This window comes from Pseudophryne corroboree, chromosome 1 (assembly GCF_028390025.1).
Source record: "Pseudophryne corroboree isolate aPseCor3 chromosome 1, aPseCor3.hap2, whole genome shotgun sequence".
Lineage (NCBI taxonomy): Eukaryota > Metazoa > Chordata > Amphibia > Anura > Myobatrachidae > Pseudophryne > Pseudophryne corroboree.
Genome location: NC_086444.1, coordinates 121,157,522 through 121,182,117, shown reverse-complemented (window position 1 = coordinate 121,182,117; position 24,596 = coordinate 121,157,522). Strand labels below are relative to the sequence as shown.

The window sequence follows — 24,596 nt, the reverse complement described above, 5'->3', positions numbered from 1 at the left end:
ATCATCCAGTCTATATTAGCAGCAGACACAGTACGGTAGTCCACGGCTGTAGCTACCTCTGTGTCGGCAGTCGCTCGTCCATCCATAATTGTATACCACCTACCCATGGTTTTTTTTTTTCTATCTTCTTGATACTAGTAGCTTACTTTAGGAGTCTGCAGTGCTGACAGACAGTGTCCAGCAGGTCCGTCATTACATAATATATACCTGTCCGGCTGCAGTACTAGTGTGATATATATATATATTTTAATTTTATCTCATTATCATCCAGTCTATATTAGCAGCAGACACAGTACGGTAGTCCACGGCTGTAGCTACCTCTGTGTCGGCAGTCGCTCGTCCATCCATAAGTATACTAGTATCCATCCATCTCCATTGTTTACCTGAGGTGCCTTTTAGTTGTGCCTATTAAAATATGGAGAACAAATATGTTGAGGTTCCAAAAATAGGGAAAGATCAAGATCGACTTCCACCTCGTGCTGAAGCTGCTGCCACTAGTCATGGCCGAGACGATGAAATGCCAGCAACGTCGTCTGCCAAGGCCGATGCCCAATGTCATAGTACAGAGCATGTAAAATCCAAAACACCAAATATCAGTAAAAAAAGGACTCAAAAATCTAAAATAAAATTGTCGGAGGAGAAGCGTAAACTTGCCAATATGCCATTTACCACACGGAGTGGCAAGGAACGGCTGAGGCCCTGGCCTATGTTCATGGCTAGTGGTTCAGCTACACATGAGGATGGAAGCACTCAGCCTCTCGCTAGAAAAATGAAAAGACTCAAGCTGGCAAAAGCACAGCAAAGAACTGTGCGTTCTTCGAAATCACAAATCCACAAGGAGAGTCCAATTGTGTCGTTTGCGATGCCTGACCTTCCCAACACTGGACGTGAAGAGCATGCGCCTTCCACCATTTGCACGCCCCCTGCAAGTGCTGGAAGGAGCACCCGCAGTCCAGTTCCTGATAGTCAGATTGAAGATGTCAGTGTTGAAGTACACCAGGATGAGGAGGATATGGGTGTTGCTGGCGCTGGGGAGGAAATTGACAAGGAGGATTCTGATGGTGAGGTGGTTTGTTTAAGTCAGGCACCCGGGGAGACACCTGTTGTCCGTGGGAGGAATATGGCCATTGACATGCCTGGTGAAAATACCAAAAAAATCAGCTCTTCGGTGTGGAAGTATTTCAACAGAAATGCGGACAACATTTGTCAAGCCGTGTGTTGCCTTTGTCAAGCTGTAATAAGTAGGGGTAAGGACGTTAACCACCTCGGAACATCCTCCCTTATACGTCACCTGCAGCGCATTCATAATAAGTCAGTGACAAGTTCAAAAACTTTGGGCGACAGCGGAAGCAGTCCACTGACCAGTAAATCCCTTCCTCTTGTAACCAAGCTCACGCAAACCACCCCACCAACTCCCTCAGTGTCAATTTCCTCCTTCCCCAGGAATGCCAATAGTCCTGCAGGCCATGTCACTGGCAATTCTGACGAGTCCTCTCCTGCCTGGGATTCCTCCGATGCATCCTTGCGTGTAACGCCTACTGCTGCTGGCGCTGCTGTTGTTGCTGCTGGGAGTCGATGGTCATCCCAGAGGGAAAGTCGGAAGACCACTTGTACTACTTCCAGTAAGCAATTGACTGTCCAACAGTCCTTTGCGAGGAAGATGAAATATCACAGCAGTCATCCTGTTGCAAAGCGGATAACTGAGACCTTGACAACTATGTTGGTGTTAGACGTGCGTCCAGTATCGGCCGTTAGTTCACAGGGAACTAGACAATTTCTTGAGGTAGTGTGCCACCGTTACCAAATACCATCTAGGTTCCACTTCTCTAGGCAGGCGATACCGAGAATGTACACGGATGTCAGAAAAAGACTCACCAGTGTCCTAAAAAATGCAGTTGTACCCAATGTCCACTTAACCACGGACATGTGGACAAGTGGAGCAGGGCAGGGTCAGGACTATATGACTGTGACAGCCCACTGGGTAGATGTATGGACTCCCGCCGCAAGAACAGCAGCGGCGGCACCAGTAGCAGCATCTCGCAAACGCCAACTCTTTCCTAGGCAGGCTACGCTTTGTATCACCGGTTTCCAGAATACGCACACAGCTGAAAACCTCTTACGGCAACTGAGGAAGATCATCGCGGAATGGCTTACCCCAATTGGACTCTCCTGAGGATTTGTGGCATCGGACAACGCCAGCAATATTGTGTGTGCATTAAATATGGGCAAATTCCAGCACGTCCCATGTTTTGCACATACCTTGAATTTGGTGGTGCAGAATTTTTTAAAAAACGAGAGGGGCGTGCAAGAGATGCTGTCGGTGGCCAGAAGAATTGCGGGACACTTTCGGCGTACAAGCACCACGTACAGAAGACTGGAGCACCACCAAAAACGCCTGAACCTGCCCTGCCATCATCTGAAGCAAGAAGTGGTAACGAGGTGGAATTCAACCCTATATATGCTTCAGAGGTTGGAGGAGCAGCAAAAGGCCATTCAAGCCTATACAATTGAGCACGATATAGGAGGTGGAATGCACCTGTCTCAAGCGCAGTGGAGAATGATTTCAACGTTGTGCAAGGTTCTGCTGCCCTTTGAACTTGCCACACGTGAAGTCAGTTCAGACACTGCCAGCCTGAGTCAGGTCATTCCCCTCATCAGGCTTTTGCAGAAGAAGCTGGAGACATTGAAGGAGGAGCTAACACGGAGCGATTCCGCTAGGCATGTGGGACTTGTGGATGGAGCCCTTAATTCGCTTAACAAGGATTCACGGGTGGTCAATCTGTTGAAATCAGATCACTACATTTTGGCCACCGTGCTCGATCCTAGATTTAAAACCTACCTTGGATCTCTCTTTCCGGCAGACACAAGTCTGCTGGGGTTCAAAGACCTGCTGGTGAGAAAATTGTCAAGTCAAGCGGAACGCGACCTGTCAACATCTCCTCCTTCACATTCTCCCGCAACTGGGGGTGCGAGGAAAAGGCTCAGAATTCCGAGCCCACCCGCTGGCGGTGATGCAGGGCAGTCTGGAGCGACTGCTGATGCTGACATCTGGTCCGGACTGAAGGACCTGCCAACGATTACGGACATGTTGTCTACTGTCACTGCATATGATTCTCTCCCCATTGAAAGAATGGTGAAGGATTATATGAGTGACCGCATCCAAGTAGGCACGTCAGACAGTCCGTACTTATACTGGCAGGAAAAAGAGGCAATTTGGAGGCCCTTGCACAAACTGGCTTTATTCTACCTAAGTTGCCCTCCCACAAGTGTGTACTCCGAAAGAGTGTTTAGTGCCGCTGCTGAATTATAATCAATTCCTCCGTGGAGACATTGACCAGCAGCAATTGCCTCCACAAAGTACACAGGGAGCTGAGATGGTGGATTCCAGTGGGGACGAATTGATAATCTGTGAGGAGGGGGATGTACACGGTGATATATCGGAGGATGATGATGAGGTGGACATCTTGCCTCTGTAGAGCCAGTTTGTGCAAGGAGAGATTAATTGCTTCTTTTTTGGTGGGGGTCCAAACCAACCCGTCATTTCAGTCACAGTCGTGTGGCAGACCCTGTCACTGAAATGATGGGTTGGTTAAAGTGTGCATGTCCTGTTTATACAACATAAGGGTGGGTGGGAGGGCCCAAGGACAATTCCATCTTGCACCTCTTTTTTCTTTAATTTTTCTTTGCGTCATGTGCTGTTTGGGGAGTATTTTTTTGAAGGGCCATCCTGCGTGACACTGCAGTGCCACTCCTAGATGGGCCAGGTGTTTGTGTCGGCCACTAGGGTCGCTTACCTTACTCACACAGCTACCTCATTGCGCCTTTTTTTCTTTGCGTCATGTGCTGTTTGGGGAGTGTTTTTTGGAAGGGCCATCCTGCGTGACACTGCAGTGCCACTCCTAGATGGGCCAGGTGTTTGTGTCAGCCACTAGGGTCGCTTATCTTACTCACACAGCTACCTCATTGCGCCTCTTTTTTTCTTTGCGTCATGTGCTGTTTGGGGAGTGTTTTTTGGAAGGGCCATCCTGCGTGACACTGCAGTGCCACTCCTAGATGGGCCAGGTGTTTGTGTCGGCCACTAGGGTCACTTATCTTACTCACACAGCAACCTCATTGCGCCTCTTTTTTTCTTTGCGTCATGTGCTGTTTGGGGAGTGTTTCTTGGAAGGGCCATCCTGCGTGACACTGCAGTGCCACTCCTAGATGGGCCAGGTGTTTGTGTCGGCCACTAGGGTCGCTTATCTTACTCACACAGCTACCTCATTGCGCCTCTTTTTTTCTTTGCGTCATGTGCAGTTTGGGGAGTGTTTTTTGGAAGGGCCATCCTGCGTGACACTGCAGTGCCACTCCTAGATGGGCCAGGTGTTTGTGTCGGCCACTAGGGTCGCTTATCTTACTCACACAGCTACCTCATTGCGCCTCTTTTTTTCTTTGCGTCATGTGCTGTTTGGGGAGTGTTTATTTGGAAGGGCCATCCTGCGTGACACTGCAGTGCCACTCCTAGATGGGCCAGGTGTTTGTGTCGGCCACTAGGGTCGCTTACCTTACTCACACAGCTACCTCATTGCGCCTCTTTTTTTCTTTGCGTCATGTGCTGTTTGGGGAGTGTTTTTTGGAAGGGCCATCCTGCGTGACACTGCAGTGCCACTCCTAGATGGGCCAGGTGTTTGTGTCGGCCACTAGGGTCGCTTATCTTACTCACACAGCTACCTCATTGCGCCTCTTTTTTTCTTTGCGTCATGTGCTGTTTGGGGAGTGTTTTTTGGAAGGGCCATCCTGCGTGACACTGCAGTGCCACTCCTAGATGGGCCAGGTGTTTGTGTCGGCCACTAGGGTCGCTTATCTTACTCACACAGCTACCTCATTGCGCCTCTTTTTTTCTTTGCGTCATGTGCTATTTGGGGAGTGTTTTTTGGAAGGGCCATCCTGCGTGACACTGCAGTGCCACTCCTAGATGGGCCAGGTGTTTGTGTCGGCCACTAGGGTCGCTTACCTTACTCACACAGCTACCTCATTGCGCCTCTTTTTTTCTTTGCGTCATGTGCTGTTTGGGGAGTGTTTATTTGGAAGGGCCATCCTGCGTGACACTGCAGTGCCACTCCTAGATGGGCCAGGTGTTTGTGTCGGCCACTAGGGTCGCTTACCTTACTCACACAGCTACCTCATTGCGCCTCTTTTTTTCTTTGCGTCATGTGCTGTTTGGGGAGTGTTTTTTGGAAGGGCCATCCTGCGTGACACTGCAGTGCCACTCCTAGATGGGCCAGGTGTTTGTGTCGGCCACTAGGGTCGCTTATCTTACTCACACAGCTACCTCATTGCGCCTCTTTTTTTCTTTGCGTCATGTGCTGTTTGGGGAGTGTTTTTTGGAAGGGCCATCCTGCGTGACACTGCAGTGCCACTCCTAGATGGGCCAGGTGTTTGTGTCGGCCACTAGGGTCGCTTATCTTACTCACACAGCTACCTCATTGCGCCTCTTTTTTTCTTTGCGTCATGTGCTGTTTGGGGAGTGTTTTTTGGAAGGACCATCCTGCGTGACACTGCAGTGCCACTCCTAGATGGGCCAGGTGTTTGTGTCGGCCACTAGGGTCGCTTACCTTACTCACACAGCTACCTCATTGCGCCTCTTTTTTTCTTTGCGTCATGTGCTGTTTGGGGAGTGTTTTTTGGAAGGGCCATCCTACGTGACACTGCAGTGCCACTCCTAGATGGGCCAGGTGTTTGTGTCGGCCACTAGGGTCGCTTACCTTACTCACACAGCTACCTCATTGCGCCTCTTTTTTTCTTTGCGTCATGTGCTGTTTGGGGAGTGTTTTTTGGAAGGGCCATCCTGCGTGACACTGCAGTGCCACTCCTAGATGGGCCAGGTGTTTGTGTCGGCCACTTAGGTCGCTTATCTTACTCACACAGCTACCTCATTGCGCCTCTTTTTTTCTTTGCGTCATGTGCTGTTTGGGGAGTGTTTTTTTTGGATGGGCCATCCTGCGTGACACTGCAGTGCCACTCCTAGATGGGCCAGGTGTTTGTGTCGGCCACTAGGGTCGCTTAGCTTAGTCATCCAGCGACCTCGGTGCAAATTTTAGGACTAAAAATAATATTGTGAGGTGTGAGGTGTTCAGAATAGACTGAAAATGAGTGGAAATTATGGTTTTTGAGGTTAATAATACTTTGGGATCAAAATGACCCCCAAATTCTATGATTTAAGCTGTTTTTTAGTGTTTTTTGAAAAAAACACCCGAATCCAAAACACACCCGAATCCGACAAAAAAAATTTGGTTAGGTTTTGCCAAAACGCGGTCGAACCCAAAACACGGCCGCGGAACCGAACCCAAAACCAAAACACAAAACCCGAAAAATTTCAAGTGCACATCTCTAGTATACACTGCTGTTTACATTTGTAAAAAAAAATGCACACTGTGCCTTAAACTTCCTCTGACATGCTTGAATGCCCCTGACTTGTGAGACCTCAGACAGACAGCAGAAGCCAAGTAAATGCAATTCCTGGACCTGTGACATTTTCACTGACTATATAAGGTTATTACTGGATGGCTTCTATAACACGTGTATTTTGGAAGACTGCTTCACAGAAACCTGACATCACCTATACTGTTTGTGCACATAGGGGAGGGGGACCCTGTTATCCTGTGTCCCTTATCCCTGTGCAATTCCCAGGTGTCTGCAGGGACATAACATGGGCAATGTTCTCCCCACACTTTATTTCCTAGTCAGTCCATGCCGTAAAATTCCCCTGCCACCCAGCACTGTAACGTGGTCAGTAAGTTGCGTTGTGCTTTTCTATATGAAACATCAGTGCAGCATGACTTTCGGACACATCAGACTGGAGGGCAGAGCATATCACTCCCACAGTATAAAGTAAAGGGCATGCAGTAACAGACACCAGCAAACACACTGAATAGTGAAGAGAATGGACAGTTTCTACATGTTTGATACTGGTCTTTTTGTATAACCAGCAAGTGTGGCAGTATCTGTGGCAGTATATGTGTATTATGGGCATTACTAATGTGGGGTATATGTGTAAGGTGCATTACTGTGTGGCATTATGTGTATTATGGGCATTACTAATGTGGGGCATATGTGTAAGGTTCCTTTACTGTGTGGAATTATATGTATTATGGTCATTACTGTGTGGCATTGTGCAGAGTTGAACTGGCCCACAGGGTAACCCCCCCCGGTGGGCCCGACTACCTGAGCGTTGCAGGTACAGATGCAGAACTAGCGGCGGAGCTAGGGGGCACCAGACAAAATTTTGCCTAGGGCATCAAATTGGCTAGGGCCGGCTCTGTTGATATGTATGGTATTTGGTTGGTAATAGTCAAATTCCATTTGCAGTGGTGACTAGTGAAACTGAGAAGAATAAATTGTTGTTGCCACGATCTTGTGTGTTATCTATATGTGTGGTTCTGTTGTGGTGTCCATCCTCCTGCCGCAGGCCTCTCTAGAGCTGTCGAGTCCGACTGTCATCTGGAAGATACAGGTACGACACTACACCATCACAGGGGCTGACATTACACAAGCGATTATCGAACTACTGCGCATGAGTATTCACGCAATGATCACGCGCGTCGCCAAACATCGATAGGATGGTGCAAAAATTTTGATTGCACGGCTATTTGCAAGGTGATTCACAGGAAGAGGATGTTTGTGGGTGGAAGCTGGACGTTTCTTGGGAGTGTCAGGAAAAACGCAGGTGTGCCCAAGCGTTTTCAGGGTGGGTGTGTGACGTCAGCTCTGGCCCCGATTCGCACTGGAGGAGTAAGTATTGAGCTACGCACAGACTGCACACACTGCGCAGAATGGGAAAAATATTCGATGGTGTGATGCGAACGGTTTTGCAGATGTGCGCTGACTGAGGGGAATTTTCGCACAGCATACACATGCAATCACACACTTGCACAGGGCGTATTTTCACCTCCCCCTGGGCGGCGATCGCAGGACAGTGTAATTTGCAGCACAGTGATCATGTCTGAATTAGGCCATGTGTTACAAAATGTTTTTATACAACCAAAGTATTAATATATATATATATATATATATATATATATATATATATATATATAATGCATGGAATCAACAGGCATATTTTTTTTTGACTTAGCACCGCAAATTTTTTTTAAAAAAAAGTGTAAAATCTTTTCACCTGTAGCATACATCAAAGAGAGTTTATGTTTTAATATGACTTACTCCTGACACCGTATCAAAGGTTTACAAGTAAATCTAGAACATCACCTTTGTTGCTCTACAGTCTACAAAATAAAATCAATAATTGAAATCTTTTTTTTAGCTTTTATGTTTTGCAATTGTTAACATATGCCTACTTTATGTTTGATCTGATATGCTCCGTGGGCAGCGCACCATTAGCCATTATTTTGCAACATGCTTGAACAATAGAGCCTTTTATAATGCAGCAGTAAATCTTGTCAGTTATGTTTTAATCTTTCTTGAGCATAAAATACAAACACAGCACAATAAAGATGAAACGTGTCGGGATACCAGGGCTGACTTGCCCAGGCATGAATTGCTATTTCAGAAAACGTTTCCCCTCCAGTAATGTTCACTGCAGCGACATTTATTTTGGGGTATTTCTTAAAACATCTGACAAGTTAAAATAATAGTGATGTTCTGTTTTTCAAGGTCGTTACAGAGCCAGGAATTGTTACGGTCATTTCGAAAAGATGTTAATGCCAATTGCACACATAAGCATACAATTACTTACTAACTCTTCAACTCTACTTTTTTGTATTAAAATACTGTTTGATTTTGTGATGTGACACATTTGAATGATTTGATCATTGCACTGTTTTTATTACAATGGTATCCCTATGCCTGTAAGCTAAAGCTGGGTACACACCTAGCCGACTTGACGGCAGACCATCCATCATGCCGACAGAGTGGACGATTCTGGTAAAGCATATACACTACCACTTGGCTGCTCGATATGTTGGTCCTCACAGCTGGACGGCCATTTGTATTTGCCCACTCAGCTGTGACGTCAGCAGCCAGAGTATGGACGGTTAGCGGATCGCCCATACACACAGCTAGATGCGCTGTTATACAGTATCTGCAAATATATCGGACATCAGCTGTACTGCAGGGCTGACACAGTATGCCTGTGTACGGGTTCAGTATGAAATACCGGCGGCCAGTGTATCTACAGCTACGCTCGCCACGCTACGGGCACAGTGGCTCATTGCGCTCGCCACAGGTCACATTCTCCCTCTGTGGGTGTTGTGGACACCCACAGAGGGAGAAAAGCCTGTGGCGCTGGTATTCCGACGGCGGCATTTCAACGGTAGTCGGTATTCTGGCCTCATCATTGTGACCTCCAATATCCTGACTAGCAGTATTCTAAATGCTTCCCCTGTGAACCGCTACCGATATTTATAGTCTGTTTGATCAAAAAGATGATATATAGCGGAATAGTACAGAGATTTTCAACCTTTTACGACTCGCGGCACACTGAACAAGATTTAAATATTGCCAAGGCGCATTCAAATATAACAGTGATGCATGGTGCAGTTGCGTGTCCTAGGATGTCATGTTGCAGCTTCTCCATAGGTAACGCCTGAGACACATCTGAGAAAGCCAGAAGAGCCCAACACTGCCCGGGCCCAAAATAAGAACTGGCTCTGCAACCACTAAACCCACCAGTATTGATCGTTCCAGGGCCTCAGTAGCGGCAAAACACTGACGGGCCTGGCTGTGCTTCTATGGCGGCACACCTGGAGACTGCTCAGGGCACACTAGTGTGCCACGGCACAGTGGTTGAAAAACACTGCTGTAGCATATGCAGAATCAGACCAATCGGATAATGTTTGTGCTTTTCACAGATTTACTTCGTTTTTTTCATTGTTTTGTCCTTAAATGAGGTTATCACTGAAACACTGTAAGAGTAATAAACAACATAACAACAGTGGAAATTGGGTTCACACAAAGCCTTATATAGCCAAAGATAAATAGGGACACCCTACAAAAAAATCTATACATAAAATAAAACTGTAAGGGTTGTGTCTGTACATAAACATGTTTTTCTTTATTGAGAATTATACTTCTAGGGACTGTTTATGGACCATCGAAACAAACAAAAAAAAAAGTTAAATTTAGTCGGTTTGTCTGTACGTTCTGGCCCCACACAAAATCTACTGTATGACTTTATATCGCATTTTCACTATTGTAGATAAGCTGAAGGCTGCATAAGCCTGAGGCCATATAAGCGATCAACTTTTTGTGATTGGTTGTTAAATGACTAAGCAGTTGCTAGGCAGATCAGTTTTCCCGGTTGGTTTTTTCCTATTGGATTAGAGGGTTGTGCATCAGGATGAAGAGGAGGGTCTTAGGTTAGTATATAGGGGGTGGCCATTTTGCTAGACTCCCTCTTGCCTTTCAGTTTATGCCCAGGAAGGATAAGTACTGTTGCTTAATTTGACTGCCTGTAACTTGGTTTTTGAATTTCATTTGCCTTCTCTAGGGCATTATATCGTACTGTACCCCCTCTCTGTGCGGTCATTCCTGCTTTGCCGACGTCTCCCTCCCCTGACATGCCTCGTCCTAGACGATCAGCTCCCCCCCCCAGGCGCCTCGTGGAAGCGGGGAGCGCCTTCCGCTCCCGCTCCCCGAGCATTGCGCCTCAGAGAGGCTTTTCCCCAGTTGCTGACAGGCGGCGGGGACGGGCAGTTACAGCCCGCTCCCCTGCCGCACGGAGACGGGCGGCCAGCGGCCGCTCGTCACGTGGTGCCGATGCGCGCGGCTCGGCCGGGCCGCGCGTCCTGGCACTCGCAGCGGGACGGGCCTCTCCCCTCCCTCCTGCCTCGGGCGTCTGCAGTACTCCCCCTCCGGCGGCCGGCGGCCGCTCTGCACGTGGCGCGGGTGCGCGCGGTCCGGCTGGGCCGCGCTCCCCGGCGCCTCCCGCGGGCGAACCATCTTCCCTCCCTCCTTCCATAAGTGCCTCCGGCCCTCCTCCTCCATCCCCGCGGTCGGCACTCAGCGGCGTCCTGGGGGCACAAGCTGTGCCGGACGGCCGCGGCAGAGCTGCGGGGGGCGAGGGGGGGGTCAATATGCAGCTGGGGGATATGAGCCCAGGGCAGCGGGTAGCGGCTCCCGCTGTCCCCGGGACAATACAGGGCCCCATACTACCCCCCTCCAACGAGGGGTTTAGCACACCGCACCTCAATTTAAATAATATTGGGCCGTTTGGGCCTAGTGTCGCTGGGGCAGGGGACGTGGCAGCGGCTGCCGCCACACCCGCCCCGGCGACAGTCACATGGCAGGGTTTCCCCCCGGCCTCGGTGGCCTGCTCGGGCTCCTCCTGGGTGTCAGACGCCCCGCCGCCATTAACGGCGCCCCCGCTCGTCGGTTTTCAAACCCCTCTCCACGCCCTGCCCGGTCCTTTTCAGTTTGGGTCCACACAGACATCCGTCTCGGCGGCTTATATGACGCCCGGCGGGGCGCTTTCGGTAGCAGCGCAGCAAGGCTTCGCGGGGAGCCAGTCCTTCCCCGGGGGTTTTGCGTGGCCTCCGGCTCCAGCATTCCCCTTAGCCGCCAGCATGCCTTCCATGGGCTTCATGACGGTGTCCGGCACACAGTTTTCCCCGCACGGGGTCAGCGCGGGCGCCGGCGTGCAGTCCACGTGGTCGGTCGGTGGCCCCCGAGTCGCGGTGCCCTTGCCGGCCTTTGCGGGCCTGCAGTCAGGGCAGGCACCGGGCGGTGGGTATCAGGTGGCACAGAGTTGGCCCCCTCTCGCGGCGCCCCCCCAGTTCCTTCCGGCGTCATACGGATGGGCGGGGGCGGGCGGCTGCCCGCCGCATACGGCTTGGCGGCCGTCTTACCCCGCGAGTTTTGGTGCAGTGAGCGGGTCAGCCTTTACGCAGTCGATCGGGTACACCTCGGCGGGGGCCCCCTCCCTGCAGCTGCCGGGCGGCCATCCGCCGCGGAGCGGAGGGACGGGCTCTCCGCCTCCGCACTTGCGGACAAGTGTTAATGATGTTCTGGTTCCCCCGGTGCCGGTTGTCCCCTCTTTTTCTCCCTTGCAGGTCCCGTCTAATTCAGGGGCTACGCCCGTCACGAGGCGAGGGTCACGGGCGAGCGCGACTGCGAACGTGGAGGTACGGCCATCAGCGGAGGCGGGTGCAGCGGACGACGCGGTTCCGGGTCCTTCAAACTCCGGTGAGCTAAATATTCCTTTACACGTTTCAACTTGTAGTTCCTCGTCTTCTAGCAGCGTATCATCCGGCTCTCCGCGGCGCCCGCGTAAATTAGCTAGGCTCATCGCGCGGCGAATGGCCAAGGAGGCGCATAAGGTGGCCGCTCCTGCGCAGGTGGTCCCCTCCGACCCTCCCCGTTGCGGCGAGATGGTACATTGCGCCAACACGGCAATTACAAGGGGGGTTCGTAAGCGCATGCGGGAAAAAATACGTAAGGGGAAGTATGTAGACATATTCACCCTTATGGAGGAAATGCGGCAGGGTTTTGACGCGGCCAAGAAACCGGGAGGTATTGGGGAAAATGCGTTTCGCAATTTTCACCAGTGGCTGCGTGGTTTTTTGGTGTTCATGGCTTGCTACACGGAATCGCGTCCCGCGGAGTATGCCAACTTGGTGAAATATTTGTTTTTAGTACACGATATGTACTTAAAATCCAAGGGTTCCGCGTGGCGGGATTACGACGAGAAGTTTCGTCGCAATCAGGATGGCAACCCCATCCTGCCCGCGGGTTTTAAGGATGTTGAGGTGTGGTTGGAGGTCACGCAGCAGGTCAAACCCACCACGGACGTCACGGCTAAGAAGCCCGGGGCGGCCGGGGCGGTGGCTTCTAGATTGACGGGAAAAGGCAAGTGCTTTGCCTACAACGACGGCAAATGCGTCAAGGGAACGAGTTGTCGTTTTCGCCACTCATGTAGGTTGTGCGGAGCCAGTCACCCGGCCAAGGAATGCACCGCGGCGACAGGCGGTAAGCCTGCCGCTTCCACCGAGGCCGGTGGAATTGGCAAGTAAGGCCTTCTCCCCGATTATAGTTCCCGAGTTGCAGCGCTGGCTTACCTTGTACCCCGATGAGTCTGCGGCATCGTTCCTCTTGGAGGGCTTTCAGCACGGTTTTCGTTTGCCAATCCCGGATTCGGTGTATGTGGTAGCACGCCAGAATTTGAGATCGGCTCGGGAATTCCCGCAGGAAGTCCGGCGGAAGGTTGACGGGGAGATTGGGCTGGGGCGCATGGCTGGGCCCTACGCCCTTTCCCCGTTGCCCTCCTTGTGCATTTCCCCAGTAGGGGTAGTGCCCAAGAAGGCCATAGGTAAGTTTCGTTTGATACAGCACTTGTCGCACCCGCCGGGGTTGTCGGTCAACGACGCTATCCCGGAAGCCCAGTGCAGAGTTCGATATCAGTCGTTTGACGACGCGCTGCGATTAGTGCGGGATTGTGGTCCGGGGAGTCTGTTGGCAAAATTGGACGTGGAGTCGGCCTTTCGGCTACTCCCGCTACACCCAGATTCCCTGCGGTTTCTGGGTTTCAAAATAGGGGGCGAATTCTACGTCGATCGGTGTCTCCCCATGGGTTGCTCTGTCTCCTGCGCCTACTTTGAGTGCTTTAGCACATTTTTGCACTGGTGCGTCCAGACCGCCTCCGGGCAGCTGGGGGTGGCTCACTACCTGGATGACTTTCTTTTTGTAGGGCCCGGAGACAGTTCGGTCTGTGGGGACATTCTCTCGGTGGCCAGGTCGTTATTCTGCGCTTTAGGGGTACCGGTTGCGCAGGATAAGTGCGAGGGTCCTTGCACTTGTCTTAGCTATTTAGGTATAGAAATTGACACGGTAGGGGGGTGCTGTCGCTTGCCCGAGGATAAGGTGCGGAAACTATTGGGTTTGATTACAGACTGTTTAGCAAAACGCAGGGTTCGACTTAAGCAGGTGCAGTCCTTGCTTGGTTCTCTCAATTTTGCGTGTCGGATTATCCCCATGGGCAGGATTTTCTGTCGCAAACTTGAGCGGGCCACCGCGGGGACGGTTCGGCAGAATCACTCCGTGTACCTTTCCCGCGAGATCAAGGATGATTTGCGGATTTGGGTCTCGTTCCTGGTGTCCTTCAACAGGGAGGTTTTGTGGCCCGCTCCTTGTTGTTCCAGTAAGCAGCTGCAATTGTTCACGGATGCTTCCGGCAGTCTAGGGTTTGGCGCGTTCTTCGCTGGCGCATGGTGCGCTGTGGCCTGGCCGGCATCTTGGGTAGCGCGTGGGTTTACCAAGAACCTTCTGTTGCTGGAATTGTTCCCGATCATAGTGGCGCTTGAGTTATGGGCCGGACGGTTTGCAAATAGGGAGATTTTGTTTCTTTGCGACAACTTGGGGGTAGTGCATGCGATTAATAATCAGCGTTCCTCCTCTCCGCAGGCGCTGCGACTGCTAAGGCATTTAGTGTTGGTTTGTTTGCAGCGCAATATTAATTTTAGGGCTCGCCACGTTCCTGGAGTTGACAATGGAATTGCGGATGCATTGTCCCGGTTCCAGTTTGACAAATTCAGGACGTTGGTTCCGGGTGCGGAGGCAGAGGGGTTACAGTGCCCACCTTCTGTCTGGCAGATGGTCGAAGCGGTTTAACGGCGTTAGCCAGGTGTGCACTGGCTCCCTCCACGCTACGAGCGTATGATGCTGCATGGCGGGATTGGTCAGCCTTTCAGAGTAGGTACGGGGTAGCAGGTGAGTCCTCGGCCGACGCCCTGTTGACCTTTGTTTGGGAGCATTACCAGAACGGCAGGTCAAAAGCGGCCATGGCTACTGCCCTTGCGGGCATCGCCTTTCACTCACGGCTCCACGGGACGGCGGACCCCACGGGGTCGTTTGTCCTTTCCAGAGCGCTGAAAGGCTGGGCTAGGTTGCACCCGGCGCCTGCGGATTCGCGTAGGCCTATAACGTTGCAGCTGCTAGCAGAATTGCTGCGCGTGCTACCTCAGATTGCGTCCTCGGAATTTGAGGTGGCATTGTTTAGTAGCGCGTATGCCCTGGCCTTTTTTGGGGCTTTTCGGGTGAGCGAGTTAGTGGCGAGCAGCAAGGCGTCCCGGGAATCGGGTCTGCTCTACGAGAATGTGCGCCTGCAGGAGGGCCTGTTGCTCTGTAGGATTGTGCGGTCCAAGACAGATCAAACAGGTCGGGGTCGCTGGTTGTCCTTGGAGGCTCAGGGAGGTTCGGGCGTTTGCCCGCTGCGGCTGACGCAAGAGTATGTGCGGTTAAGACCTCCGGGGGGTAACCAGTTGTTGGTGCACGCGCAGTCGGACCCTCTGACAAAGTTTCAGTTCTCATCGGTGTTCAAGAAATGTTTGACGGCGTTGGGCTTGCAGGAGGCGGACTTCGGTACTCATTCCTTTCGGATTGGGGCGGCTACCCATGCGGCGGCCGCTGGTTCATCACCGGCGGCTATTCGGGAGTTGGGTCGCTGGAGGTCGGCCTCCTATAAGTCCTATGTCCGTATAGATAAGTTATAAGTGCGCCTGTTGCGCTAACCCAAAAACATGTTTACTCGTCGGTTTTTGAACGCTTACCGTTCAGGAATCGAGGGTGTGAAGCGAATTTTTTAAATTTTTCCTCCGAGGGGGCCTAATTTCAATTGGCTGTTCTATCAAGGTCCACGGGAGGTTTTTTGAGTTTTCTCCTTCACTTGGGTTTAATTGGTTACGTTGTGTTTAAGTTACAGATTATGTGCATAATCTGACATTAGGATATTTTCTTTTACAGCTGTCATCAATTTTGGAGACCAAATATGGATGGTTGGTCATTCCTATGTTTTTTGGGCGGAGAAACATCCCATGGCATCTAGGGCGACTGAGATTTTTGGGTCCAGGCAATTTAGATGGTTAGGTGTTAGGGGCATGTTATGGGGTGATTTGTTGCGCGTCCTTTTTTCTCGGGAGCGCCGCTGGGGTCGCCCCAGTTGTATTATCATTCATCTGGGTGGTAATGATCTGGGCCGAGTTAAAGGCATAGACTTGATTTTGTCTATAAAGGCGGATGTGGTGGCGATACGTTGTCACTGGCCTGGGGTATGCATTGTCTGGTCGGAAATGGTGCCCCGTTTCCATTGGCGTGGTGCGGTGCGTTTCTCGGCGCTGGAGAAAGCACGCAAAAAGGTGAACTCGACGGTGTCTCTTTTTGTCAAGGCCATAGGCGGAGTTGCAATTAAGCATCCTCTGCTGGTGCTGCGGAACAGGCAGTTCTATAGAGACGATGGGGTTCACCTTTCTCCGGAAGGAGTGCAGTTTTTTCTGGAGGATATTTTCGGTCTTTTCCGTATGAGCTAGTTAGTTACTGGTTGGTTAATGTTCTGTTTGCGGATGGCGGTGGCGGTTTGGTAAACCTTGGTGGCGGGAAATCGCTGCCAACCAGCTGTCACACAGGCATAAGTGGTCATTGTGGGGCTCCCTCTTTAAATGGACGGCAGGTGTGTCCTTTTCTTGCGGTTGGACATTTAGACGTTCCCCTGCGGGAACCGAACGTTTGCCAGAGAAAGAGGGGTAAGGCCAGCACAATGCGGGTTATGCGGGAAGGAGGCGGGGTATGTGTACTCCCCTCCTTGGTTTGGTGGTTTTTCATCTAGGTGACGGGTGCTGGTGTTTGGCAGCGGTTTTCTGTTTGCCATCCTCCAAACTAAAGTTAATTATATATTCAATTCAATTCTAATTCGGCCTCAATTATTAGTTTAAAGAGTTGGTCAGCGATTAATAAACATCGTCTGACCTTTAACTCCAGCTACGGTGTCCGTGTCTTTATTTCAGTGTGTGGTGTGGTTTTATTTAGTGATAAGCTAGCTTAAGTAAAAGGTTTATGTAATCACAATAAAGTTATGAGCGGCTTAGATAAGCTGAAGGCTGCATAAGCCTGAGGCCATATAAGCGATCAACTTTTTGTGATTGGTTGTTAAATGACTAAGCAGTTGCTAGGCAGATCAGTTTTCCCGGTTGGTTTTTTCCTATTGGATTAGAGGGTTGTGCATCAGGATGAAGAGGAGGGTCTTAGGTTAGTATATAGGGGGTGGCCATTTTGCTAGACTCCCTCTTGCCTTTCAGTTTATGCCCGCCCGCCCTCCCAGAATGCGTCTACGTTTTTTGTTCTTGCTGTGGGCTATTGAAAGCCAGATTGGCGGGAAATCGCTGCCAACCAGCTGTCACACAGGCATAAGTGGTCATTGTGGGGCTCCCTCTTTAAATGGACGGCAGGTGTGTCCTTTTCTTGCGGTTGGACATTTAGACGTTCCCCTGCGGGAACCGAACGTTTGCCAGAGAAAGAGGGGTAAGGCCAGCACAATGCGGGTTATGCGGGAAGGAGGCGGGGTATGTGTACTCCCCTCCTTGGTTTGGTGGTTTTTCATCTAGGTGACGGGTGCTGGTGTTTGGCAGCGGTTTTCTGTTTGCCATCCTCCAAACTAAAGTTAATTATATATTCAATTCAATTCTAATTCGGCCTCAATTATTAGTTTAAAGAGTTGGTCAGCGATTAATAAACATCGTCTGACCTTTAACTCCAGCTACGGTGTCCGTGTCTTTATTTCAGTGTGTGGTGTGGTTTTATTTAGTGATAAGCTAGCTTAAGTAAAAGGTTTATGTAATCACAATAAAGTTATGAGCGGCTTATAGCTTAGTGACCTGGAAAAGGACTGAGGTATGTACGGTCTCGATCTAACATCAGGGAGAGGAACAATAAATGAACAACCAGACGCTTGCAGTGTGCAGGCTCCTCAAGTCCAAAAGGGATGCGGTTATGTGACACAATACCAGTGCCGGCATCCCGAACAAAGCTGGCCCTAACCAATACAATTTTGGCTAGTGCCCCCTAGCACCATCGCTAGTTCCGCCTTTGACCCTGCACCCCTTTCCCTGCGCCATCACCCCTCACACATAGCAGTCCTTATTTTGGTGTTCCTACCCCCTATATTTTAAATAGGAACATTGCACACATTCAAATTACGCCACACAGTAGTGCAACTTTATTCATATTTTATCACGCGATAGTGTCCATATTCACGTTGCATCACACAGTAGTAATAATTTACCTTATGAACGTTACTCCTCACAGTAGTACCCCCTATTCACATTACATCACACTGAATTGCTCCTTATTCACATTACACCACACCATATTGCTCTTTATTCACATTACACCACACAATAGTGCTCTTTCTATATGTAACACCACACAGTAGAGCGCCTTATACACATAATACCACGCATTAGTAATGCATTTATACAGATAATACCACAGTTATGCCCCTAACACATATGACACACATTATTAATGTCCTTATAAACATAATGCTCCTTACACATTATGCCAACCTTTATTAATGCCCTTATACACATAATGTCCCTTACACATACAGTATGCCGTACATTATTAATGTATTTATTTTATACACATGACACGCATAATGCCCCTTACACATATGCCGAACACTATTGCACAACCAACCCACCTGCACACAGCACTCACACAGCCGCTAACACTGTGACCTCTGCCTCTGCTTGGATATAGATGTGTCCTCATACGTCCTGTCTCAATACGCCATGCAGCAGGAGATACCTGGCGTGAGTCATTGGCAGCTCTGCTAACATCAGGCGCCTTTTTTGATGAAAATGCATCTTATTTGCATTGCTATGTGGCTAGCATGCACAAGCAGCTTCTGCTGATTAAAATGATATGCAGCATGCCTATATTCTGTGTGCTACTGTCGCTGTATCTGCATACAAACGGCTACACACAGAATATAGGCATGCCGCATATCATTTTAATCAGCAGAAGCTGCTGGTGCCCCTAGGCATACCAAATGCCCTAGGCATTTGCCTAGTTTGCCTATGCCTAGGGCCAGCTCTGATCCCGAACACTGACTAGCCTGCCGGTTGGCATGCTGACCAATAGGGACTATTCCCATAGAGTGGGAATAGAACCTGTGGCAAGCGCAGTGAGCCCGCAAGAGGCTTTGTTGTGCTGGCCGACACCCGCCCCCCTCCCCATGGTCTTCTGACAGACGGGATCCCGCCGTCGGTATGGTGACTGCCGGTATCCCAACCACTGGTCACCCAAAACCAACCTGTCCAAAATAACTATACAGTATGATTGGAATTATTAAACTCACTCAGTGCAGCTGGACTTTCAGCGTACAGCACTGCACTGACAGTTGGTGTTCCGGTCATGCTTCTGCGGACTTTGACTCTGCTCAGGTTATACAACAGAACCCGACTTAAGGCATACTTACCTAGTTTTGAAAAGCATTTCAGGGAGATGTGAAAGTAACACCTATCAGTGCGGACGTGTACTGCTACATCTGAGAGTCGTGTCATAAAAATGACATATCCAAATGTAAATGAGCCCCAAAGTTAGTAAGATCTACTTGTTGAAGAAAAGACACTTATACTTTGCAGAATGTGTTCATGTATTGTGCTTTACAAGAGGTTCCATATACTGTAAGTGGCCACGAGAAACTTTATTTAAAATGCATGTAGCCATAGGGATCATTGGTGTATATCTACTAATATTCGTGTTTTTGCCGTTTTTAAGGGTGTTTGATCTCGAATGGTATCGGGTCCATTTTACTGCAACTTTTTGAATCCTGATACTGTCATTTACTAAGCTGCCGAGTTTTCCACAATCGCATTTTCCGATGTCGATGTGATTCGTAATGTCAGGCAGTGTTTTACGGGTGTGATTAGTAAAACACTGCCTGACAAAACACAATGAATCCTGGCCGGATCTGTGAGATCCATGCAGGGCTTCATTGTGTGCATTGTGAGCAGTGCAGAATGGGTTAAAAACTGAAAAAAAAATTGCGTGGGGTCCCCCCTCCTAAGCATAACCAGCCTCAGGTTTTTTGAGCCGGTCCTGGTTATAAAAATCCAGGGGAAAAATTGACAGGGGATCCCCCATATTTTATCAACCAGCACCAGGCTCTGCACCTGTTCCTGGTGTAAAAAATACGGGGGACAAAAGACGTAGGGGTCCCCCGTATTTTTCACACCAGCACCGGGCTCCACTAGTCAGAAAGATAATGCCACTTTTATATTGGTCCTTGCGGCCCTGGCATTAAATCACCAACTAGTCACCCCTGGCCAGGGTACCCTGGAGGAGTGGGGACCCCTTAAATCAAGGGGTGCCCCCCTCCAGCCACCCAAGGGCCAGGGGTGAAGCCCAAGGCTGTCCCCCCCCATCCAAGGGCGGCAGATGGGGGGCTGATAGCCTTTTGTGTAAAAAAAAAAGAATATTGTTTTTTGTAGCAGAACTACAAGTCCCAGCAAGGCTCCCCGCAAGCTGGTACTTGGAGAACCACAAGTACCAGCATGCGGGGGGGAAACGGGCCCGCTGGTAGACCGCGAGGTTAAGTGGGGTCACTCTTGTGGTTGGCCCCATGTAACCTCGTGGTCTACCGCGCTCCCTGATTGGCTGAAGGGACCCTCTTTGACAGGAGTCACAGGGGTCCAGCCAGTCGGGGAAAGGGGTCCCATGTGTAAACATAGGACCCCTTTAAGTGCGTGGATCGGGTTTTGCGGTTTTTTATTTTGCCAAGTACGTGGATTACAAACAGAAGAGGACCGATCTACACTGTATTGTTGTGAGTATAATTTTATTTACAGGTACCCCTGGATTCTACTGGGGAAGAGGACCGACTGCTTCGTGTCAACATAGTATCTCACAAGGTAGACGTGATTCCGCACCGGTATACTGTAGGTTACCCAGAATAATTTGTAATGATATTATTAATACTACTACAGTACCAGAATAACATATAGTGAGCACGTATAATTCGTGTTACAATTGTAGGATCTGGTGGTGCACCCAGAGTCAGAAACAAGCTAGGAAAAAAGGAAAAATGCAGAAGACTCTTGTGTGGGTGCACTCTTTTTTGAAATATGAGATTATTAAAACATAACTTTTATTTGCTAATCATTCTTTTAAGAAAAAATCAACACTTTTATAATTCACCACAAATATTTCATAACATTTTATATACTACATACAGATATGATTCAGCCCACCAACCTCTCTAGAGGATGTCACATCTATAGTTGTGACTGATCAGAATTACCAGGTTAGGGTATATGTAGGACACAAGCAAGGTTAAAATAATAGAGAAAAATAATAGAGAAAAATTGGAAATGTTCTGGTTAGTCTATAATATTAGACTGTGGGAGGGATGTAGACACTGTTGCTCTACATCCTGTTCCTATCCAACCAGCACAAGCTCTGCTTGTATTAATGGGACCACAAGGGGTCAATATACTGAAATGTTAGGAATATAGATCTTTATTGGTATTGGACCAATTCCAATCTAAAACATATCAGGGAAGACGGTACTGAGAAAAGGTGAACATTGATTTGGAAGGAAGAAAGGGATGACTAAAGAAGAAAATGGTGATCCTGCTGTTGGCTTATAGTCGAGAAGGTCATGAATTACAACACTGGGTATTCTCTGGGGGTCACCCTTACAGATACTGACCCAGCCCACCACTGTTTTGCTTCCAAGATCGGACGAGATCGGGCTCTATCAGAGGGGTATGGTAGTAATTCCTCAGGCCTGCTTATAGCCGACTCACCAATGAGAGTGCACCTAAAATGGGGGAAGGGAAAAGGTATAGGTGGGTGGAGACAGAGAGAAAGAAAGGGCGGATCTGCTGTCTATGTTAGGCACAGGATAAACCTGTGGATCATGGATGAGAGTCCGCAGAAATATATGAAGAAAAGGGAGGAATGGAACAAAGAAAGGGAAAGAAAGAATAGAAAGGATAACAGATATCATCTGGTATCAAATTGCAGGATTGTCAAAAAATGATCAGCAAGTAGACATGGGCCAGATTAACTGGCAATGTTGGATACATTCCGTGATCACTCAGGATCAGAGTGTCAAAGAAAAACAAAGGTAATTAGAATTAGGCCAGATTGGCTGTCAATATTGGATATACCCTGTGCTCACTCTGTTTAGAAAGGTAAATGTCTGCAAAAAAGGCAACCAGATGCTGTTTATGACACAAATAAACTATTTGTCTATTGAAAGGATGATTGTTTTGGATATATAAAAAAAAAAAAAAAAAATCCTGGTCCAGTTCCCTGGACTGCCCTGCTTAGAGCCAAAGCAAGGGAAAAATCACGTATTGCTTGTATAAATATAGAGAAAATCTCAAAAAAAATTATTATAAATAATAATGGTATAAATAATAGTAGAAAAAAGTGATACAGGTTGAGTATCCCATATCCAAATATCTGAAATACGGAATATTCCGAAATACAGACTTTTTTGAGCGAGAGTGAGATAGTGAAACTTTTGTTTTTTGATGGCTCAATGTACACAAACCTTGTTTAATACACAAAGTTATTAAAAATATTGTATTAAATGACCTTCAGGCTGTGTGTATAAGGTGTATAAGAAACATAAATGAATTGTGTGAATGTACACACACTTTGTTTAATGCACAAAGTTATAAAAAATATTTGCTAAAATTACCTTCAGGCTGTGTGTATAAGTTGTATATGATACATAAATGCATTCTGTGCTTAGATTTAGGTCCCATCACCATGATATCTCATTATGGTATGCAATTATTCCAAAATACGGAAAAATCCCATATCCAAAATACCTCTGGTCCCAAGCATTTTGGATAAGAGATACTCAACCTGTAGAAACAGGTACCGATCCCTGCCCAGGTCCCTGGGTCAGTCACTATGTAACAGAATGCACGGTGTACTCCTCAGGTCCTTAATTCATACTGGAATACTAGGATAGGTCATGCTGGAAAGGATAGGTCATGCTGGAAAACGCGTTTCACCCGTCCTGCGGGCTTGCTCACTTCCAATGCTGCTGGTGTACTGAGGTGATAAGGTTTAAATATCCATATAAGTGGCTATTAGCCAATGGCTATATTGTGCTTAATTAGAGAGATAATCCTCTACCCTCCGCTGTGGTCAGCGGAAGTGACGTATTTAGTCCGGTTGCTAGGCAACCTGTGCAATATGCTGTAGCAAAAACTAATTAAAAGGAAAAGGAAAAGGGTCCTACTACGCTGTTATTCTGTGATTTCGTCGGTCACGGACACAGAGATAACCGCTTTTTACACTGTCAGTCTATGATGTCCCTATCGCGCCACGTAGTCTCCGATGAATAGTTCCGGCATCATGTTGCCTGGATACGGGGAGTCTTTGAGCTGTGTTGGCTGACGTCACTTCCTGTCCACGACTCGGAGGTCAGAGTGAGAGCGTCCCGTTGCTCGGCAACCGAGCATATGTGGGACGTTCTATCATATCCGCGAGTGGGACTGTGTAAAAGCTCCCACAGGCTGATCTGTGTTTATGTAAGTGTCAGCTATCAGGTTAATGGATGAAAAGTTAATTGCACCCGGCGTCACGTTGCTAGGATACAGGACGTCCGGGGTTGCGTATGAGGAATAGGATGGGGCGTCTGGGTTAGAGCGTCCTATCACCTGGCAACGAAACATGCATGAATCACCCTGTGACCGGAGTGTTATGGGGAACAGAGGGATGTGGGGACATGTGATGGCGAGGGTGGTTGATAATTGATAATAGATAGGTGAGGTGATATGAATGGGGTAACGTGAATTGTGGAATGTGACTGTGATGATATGTGTGATGGTGAGAGATTAGGATAAAATAAAATGAATATTTATAGGTGTAAATTGGTATTACAATGATAAATGAGGGAAGGAATAAATTAGTATGAGAGATTGAAAAAAAGGGGGTGGAAATGAAAATATTGATGACATTAATAAATATTAATGACCATGGAGTAGGAATAAAAAGTTGAGAGAGATTATAGCCAATGAACTATGATTGCGAAATTTAGGCTATATAATTAGCCAGGATAAAACTCTCAGGGATTTATCTAGTGTTGTGCCTACCTAATATGGGATGTGTGTGTGTGAGGATTTGCTGATGCAGGTGATGTGCGGTGTGTGCAGTATGTTGGATAGGGGATGAAAGGGAGGTGATACGTCTGGTAGTGACTATGTGGAACAGTGTTACATGATTGTGAGATTGGGTGTTAATGATTGATTATGGGGTGTGTAGATGGTGGGTATATGTAAAGGGGGAATGATTTGAGGAAGGACGAGGGAAGGGGGTTGGGTGAAAACAGGGGTGTGATGATAGCATTAAATCTGTGATCCGTCTGTAGTATTTGGGGGGGGGGAGGGGGGGAGGGGGGAAAAAAGGGCAAGTGGATGCTGATACCTTTGGATGGTTGATTGGATATAATCAGGTATAGGGTAACTAGGCTATGAGGGTGAAGAGCTTTTTAGGTTGGATGACATCCAGGGTAAAGTGGTAAGCTGTACATGTTATAAAGTCGTTGGGCTCTACACCCTGACCGTGTACAATAGGTCGTACTTAAAGGAAAGCACTATAATTTATGCTCTCATTGAGGCCCATTGGTTTGTAAGTGTTTAATTTGAATATCCACTCAGTTTCTTTCTTTAACAGTTCTTTGGTCAAGTCCCCTCCTCTAATGCCTAACTGAACTCTTTCCAAACCGAAAACTCTCAAGTCTTTATGGAAGTCTGTATGGTAGGAATGAAAGTGTCTGGCGACCGATGTCAGTTTTCTCATTCGTG

At 48.5% G+C, this 24,596-nt stretch overlaps 1 pseudogene; it reads right to left on the bottom strand.

The window, feature by feature from the left end:
• Positions 1-21,426: 21,426 nt before the first annotated feature.
• Positions 21,427-21,545, bottom strand: LOC134948817 (5S ribosomal RNA; annotated as a pseudogene).
• Between the last annotated feature and the right edge of the window lie 3,051 nt (positions 21,546-24,596).